Below are 6,000 nucleotides of genomic sequence, written 5' to 3' on the forward strand. Positions count from 1 at the left end.
AACAAGTCTACCATTAGAGGAATAGGGTACTTGTTCTTCACGATGATTTTGTTTAGAGCTTGATAATCCACACAAAGTCGCAGGCTGCCATCATGTTTCTTTTGGAATAGAACAGGGGACTCGTATGGGGACTTGGAGGGTACAATGATCCATGTATCTAGCATTTCCGTCAATTGTCTCCGAAGCTCGGTGAGTTCGGGTTGTGACATTCTGTAAGGCACCCGAGCAGGTGGCTTCGCGCCCGGCACCAACTCAATTTCATGGTCCACAGTGCACCTAGGCGGGAGTCGCTTTGGCATGTCTTGTGGCATGACATCTTCAAACTCCAGTAGTATCTCCTTCACGGGTTTAGGAATGGGACCCGAGGAGCGTTCTATATCTTCAATGCAGAGGGTTGCCAGGAACGTAGGTTCATTCCTTTTGACCCCCTTCTTCAACTGCAAGGCCGAGATTTTCTCAACTGCCATCTTCATGGGCATGCACGGGATAATTCAGGGCTTGGCCCTATTGGTTACCATCATCAGTAGCATGTCTGCAAATGGTACAGGCATGGTGTTGGTTTGCCTTAGGAATTCCAACCCAACTATCAACTCGAAGTCATCTATGATCACTACTCGCAGGTTGAATTTTCCTTCGTAAGGGCCAAGCTTCACCGGTACCTCTTTGGCTATTCTACCTACTGGCTGGGGGGGGGGTGAGTTGATAGCATTGACACGACCTCTACCTTTCCCTACAACTAGACCAAGGCGCTTCACCTGAGTCGAGGCTAAGTAGTTGTGGGTAGCACCTGTGTCTATCATAGCCCGAATGGGCTTGCCATTTACCTGCATCTCAACGAACATTAAGGTCTTCTCTTGTTTAAGAGGAGTCTCCTCATCCGCCTTCTTTTTCCCTTTCATGGTGACTGGACGTGGGTCCTTTTTTTTACGGATACCACCACTGGTCTCCGCTAATGCCTCAGAAATGGAGCCAACAATTGCATTGAAGGCACCTACTGGTTCAGTCTGGTCCGCATCGTCTGAGTCGTAATCAGTCCCATCATCAAAAGCCTGATGGGCGTTCATCTATACATATGGGCACTCATTGTTCCAATGTGGTCCACCGCAATGACGCTATCTTGAAGGAGGCTTTCTCCCTCGGTCATTGTTGTCTGACGCAGCACTGTTGCTGCCTGAGGAGGGAGCCTTAGATTTGGTTGAGCTCTGATCTCCCCCACTTCTGCTAGGGCCACCATTGCTAGGCTGACCCTCTTTGAATCCCCCTCAGGCAGGCGGCTGAGGCCTATCCTTCCGAGCTTCCATTTGATAGTCCCCAAGGCATTCAGCTGCTTGGATCGCCTTGGGCAGGGTATCTACCATTTGTCTTTGTAGCTACATACGTGCATAAGGTTTCAACCCTTCCAGGAAGGTGAAGAGCTTGTCTTTGTCCCCCATGTCGCATATGTTTAGCATGAGCGCGGAGAATTCCTGCATGTAGTCCCGCACTGATTTGGTCTGGCGGAGCTCCAGTAGCTTTCTCCTTGCATTGTATTCAACATTTTCGGGGAAGAATTGTAGGCGTATGGCTGCCTTCAGTTCTACCCATGTCTTGAGAGCATCTTCATCAGCCCTAATGGCTTCGTACTTCACCCGCCACCAGAGTTTAGTATCACCCTGAAGATACATGGCAGCAGTTGCTACCTTCTTAGCTTCTTCTAAGCCCCCAACAGCATCGAAATACTGTTCGACATCAAAGATAAAGTTCTCCACTTCCTTGGCATTCCTAGCTCTACTGTATGGCTTTGGCTCAGTAATTTTCAATTTTGTGTCGCGGAAGCGGGGTTCACAGCGCCCCCGATTTGGTTTCCACCTCCTCGAAGTAGGCCCTGTAAAGCAGCATTGGCAACATTGAGCTTGTCTGTCAAGTCGTCAATAGTTTTTTGCATGGCAGTCACCCTGTCTGCCTCTTGTGCCATATAAGCTAAATCCTCGGCACGCTCCTGTTGGAGTCCCTCGAATCTGCCAAAAATTTCGGCTGCCTCTGTGGCTGCCGTTTGCCGATCTCTCTCGGAGTCGCGACTGATGTTTTCTATGTCAACTTCGGCCTGGAGTACCCTGCGGTCCAGGTCGTCCAACCTTTGCCCTAGGCTGGTTCTTAGTTCAGTCACCATATCCACGATGGGTCGTAATCCATCAACCGTCTGTTCAAGGGCCGCAATGTGGTCCCCATGATTCACCATGGTCAAAAATGGTGGTAATGGCAATGCATTCCCTCATCCGATGTCGAGCCTAGGCTCTAATACCAACTGTTACGTGGCGCCTTCTTGAGATTCCTTGGAAGGGCGACGTAAGGCTAAGCAACTGATGTCAGTGCAGTTACTGTCCGCCAACTGAGGTCCCTTCCGTATGCTAGACTAGATTGTCAGTGCCGTACGGAAAAACCAATGTCAAGAACAATTGAGAGAACAGAAATGAGAATTGAGAATGAAAGAAAGCTTGATTGCATTAATGAAAGCTATTACAGAAAGCAACACGGTGTCGAGGGGGAGAGACACCAGCACAAAGAATTGTTTGCTTGCTAGAAAGTTTGATTGCTTGATCCCCCCTAATAATGCTTAAAAAAAATAATCCAAAGCTACAAGACTAGACTTGACTAAGCTAGAGAAACATAATGGAAGTACATGAAATAAAAATACTCTATATTTACAAATAAAAGGACTTAGTTTTCTACAAGGCAGAAACAGGTTCGTTGTCAGCAACAACGTCTTTGGCATCACAGTCGGCGCACACGGCGTTGCCTGCACGCGCGACGATGTTGGCTTCTGCCTGCGGCTGGGCGTTGGCGAGAGATATCAGTGGGGCGACAAAGGCACATGCGCGCTTGTCACTTGGCGCGGCCAAGACTACGGGGCCGTTCGTGGCACTAGGCATTGGGAGGCTTGCTAGGATACCACGGAGCGCGCCCAAGGGGTCATAGGGCATGGCTGGAAAGCCGCCCATGAAATTAGTTATGTAAATCAAGAAATTCCTTAACTAAGCTGTCTATATTGACCATAAATCAGAAGTGAGAACATGGCAAGCTTAGTCTTTAAAACATCAGATGATCTATTCTTCTATGTTTAAGTCTTAGTGGGTAGATACTGGTGGAAGAAAGCAGAACATGTTCTGTTAAACTTAAACAGACACCCACTTATTATCGAGAGAGAACTTCAAATAATAGTAAGAAAATGTTTCGTGATTCATTTACTTCACATGAGGTACATATCACATTATGTTTCCAAGTTGTTTTTTTTTCTTCTTTCGATGTTGGATTGTTGATGTTGTAATTGATTCACATACCATGGTATTATATAAAGTCATTTTATTTTTTATGGTTACGCTAGAGCTTCTATATTTATCTAATGTTTTGACAATTATATAATTTTGTTTTTTGGTAAATAGACTTTTCTATTATCTGAGAAAATTGTACAAGTACATCAATCATTTCCTAAAGTTGGACATGCTGCAGCCCCAACTTTAGCATGCATCTATAACTTCTTCTTCTATAGCTAATACACTCAGAGATCCTTTACTAGTCAGTTACTAGCAACTAAATGCACATGGCTAGAACTTCTCATTCACATTGTTTTATATTTATTTAAGACTTTTGCTTAAATCTCATATTCCGCTGTCATTTAAATGTTTATCACTTGTTAATATAAGTTGAAAAAAAAGGATTAAAACAGAAGAGTTAAAGATTTCTAAGTTCGTGGCTTGCCTAGCTTCTACGAGTAGGCGCCATCATGACTCCCGAGGGTGGAAATTTCGGGTCGTGACATAGATGCATATTGGAAGAAATTTAAAGTTATTATTTGTGCCAATTTATACATTATGGTTTACCAATATTTGTTATACTTTATTGATATAAGAGTATTCTTCTCCAACTTTCTATACTTTTTGTAAAAAAAAAAAAAAGAATCATCACAAAATATATACCATCTTGAAATATTTGTACTAATGGATTTATACCATCTTGAAATATTTGTACTAATTAGCATGAGATACACATGTCTAGAACCTAGTATAGTAATAAAGAAGAAGATAGTATTAAGCAATTAAAGTAAAATTCTCAAGAGATTACACCGAAAGGAGCTTAATTGATACAATGAGCCAAACTGTTGGAGATCTCGGGGATCTTACTTGAATATCAAATAATGCAAATTATAAATTAAAAATAGCACACAACAAGAGAAGCCGACCCTTTGGAGAAGCGCACATAAGATTTTGGGAGAGAAAATAGAAATACTTCATATAGGAAGATGAAAAGGATCTAAAAATCAAGGAAATGGTGAAAATTGATTGAAGTGAATGATATGATCAATATTAGTAGTAGGTTGCTGGGGGAGGTGAAGCATAGGTGGCAGATTGCTCGTATTTTATAGGTGGTGAAGGTGAGGCATAGACGGGAGTTTGCTTATAGTAGTTCGTTGGTGGTGGAGGTGAGTAGTATGATGGCGATTTTTCATAAGTCTTTGGTAGAGATGGTAAGTTGTAAGTTATAGGTGATTGCTCGTAGTATTTTGGTGGAGGTGGAGGAGATTTATAGGAATGTGTAGATTCTTTGTAGTATGGTGGAGGTGGAGATTTATAATTAATTGGTGATTGTTCATAGTATTTTGGTGGTGGTGGAGGAGAACTGTATGACGACAGTTGCTCATAGTATTTTGGTGGGGGTGGAGGTGACTTGTAATAAGGTGATTACTCATAGTATGTTGGAGTAGGTGGAGGTGACTTGTAATAAGAAGGTGATTTCTCATAATAAGTTGGTGGTGGTGGAGATTTATAGTAAACTGGGGACTTGTAATATTTTTGTGGTGCCGGTGACTTATAATATTTAGAGGGAGCAGGCGATTTGTAGTATTTTGCTGGGGATGGTGACTTGTAATACTTTGCAGGTGATGGCGCTTTGTAGTACTTTGCTGGTGATGGTGACTTGTAGTAGCTCTTTGAAGGAGCTGGCGACTTGTAGTATTTTGCGGGAGCTGGCGATTTGTAGTACTGGGGAGATGGCGATTTGTAGTATTTTACAGGAGATGGCGAACTGTAGTATTTTACGGGAGCTGGAGATTCGTAGTATTTTGCGGGAGCTGGTGACTTGTAATAGTGCTTTGCAGGAGCATGTGACTTATAGTAAGGAATCGGTACATGATACTCGGATGGAGATGGTGATTTGTAATACTTCTCGGAGGTGTAAGAAGGTGAGGGAGAAGTATACCCATAAGAGTAATCAGCAACAACAGTACTGGCTATAAAGCAAATTACCACAGCAGTTACAAGCAAAGGCAATTGCCCCAGCTTCCCTATGCTTGTCATTTTGCTTATGCAGCCAACAATACTTAGAGAAAGAATGAAAAGAACTTAAACTTGACCTGCATATTGAGTAGGGAGCTCTGGCTTTTATATAGGAACATAATATTGTCCTTTTAGTTATGTGTTATTGGCACCCACTAACATTATAGCTAAGTCAAAATATGGGCTTGGTCTTTTCTATAATTAGTGGTAGGCATTTTCTCCAAGACTTGTGTTGCATAGTTGAGTAGGGAACTCTGCTTTTTATATTGCAGTGAGACATCCTTATTAATTAGGAGTAACATTTATGTAATTGTTGCTTGGTTAGCCACAAAGATGATATAGGATCGTCTAAATAAATAAATAAGAGCTTTTTCACTTTTAGTTCGCGCCAGAAATTATTTATATTTAGTAGCCAAAAAAGTATATAAAATTTGTATAATTTTTGTATGTAACATATAGAATGTGTATATATACTAAAAGTATACATTTTTCGGCTATTATTTTGAGAGCGGCTATACAGTGTTATTTTCCCAATAAATAATAGGCCAGTACTTAGTGGTTAGCTTTTTTTGGTGACTGAAAAAATAATTTAAAGATAAATATTAAAAATGGAGAAAACAATAAGGATACCACGACTTGCATCCCATTAGCGAATAATTAAGTTGACTTGTACAAATAATTATGGTATATT

General features: G+C 41.8%; 1 pseudogene; it reads right to left on the reverse strand.

Moving 5' to 3' along the window:
• Positions 1-4,003: 4,003 nt before the first annotated feature.
• On the reverse strand, positions 4,004-5,352 carry LOC107794670 (uncharacterized; annotated as a pseudogene).
• Positions 5,353-6,000: the final 648 nt, after the last annotated feature.

Source organism: Nicotiana tabacum, chromosome 18, assembly GCF_000715075.1.
Source record: "Nicotiana tabacum cultivar K326 chromosome 18, ASM71507v2, whole genome shotgun sequence".
Lineage (NCBI taxonomy): Eukaryota > Viridiplantae > Streptophyta > Magnoliopsida > Solanales > Solanaceae > Nicotiana > Nicotiana tabacum.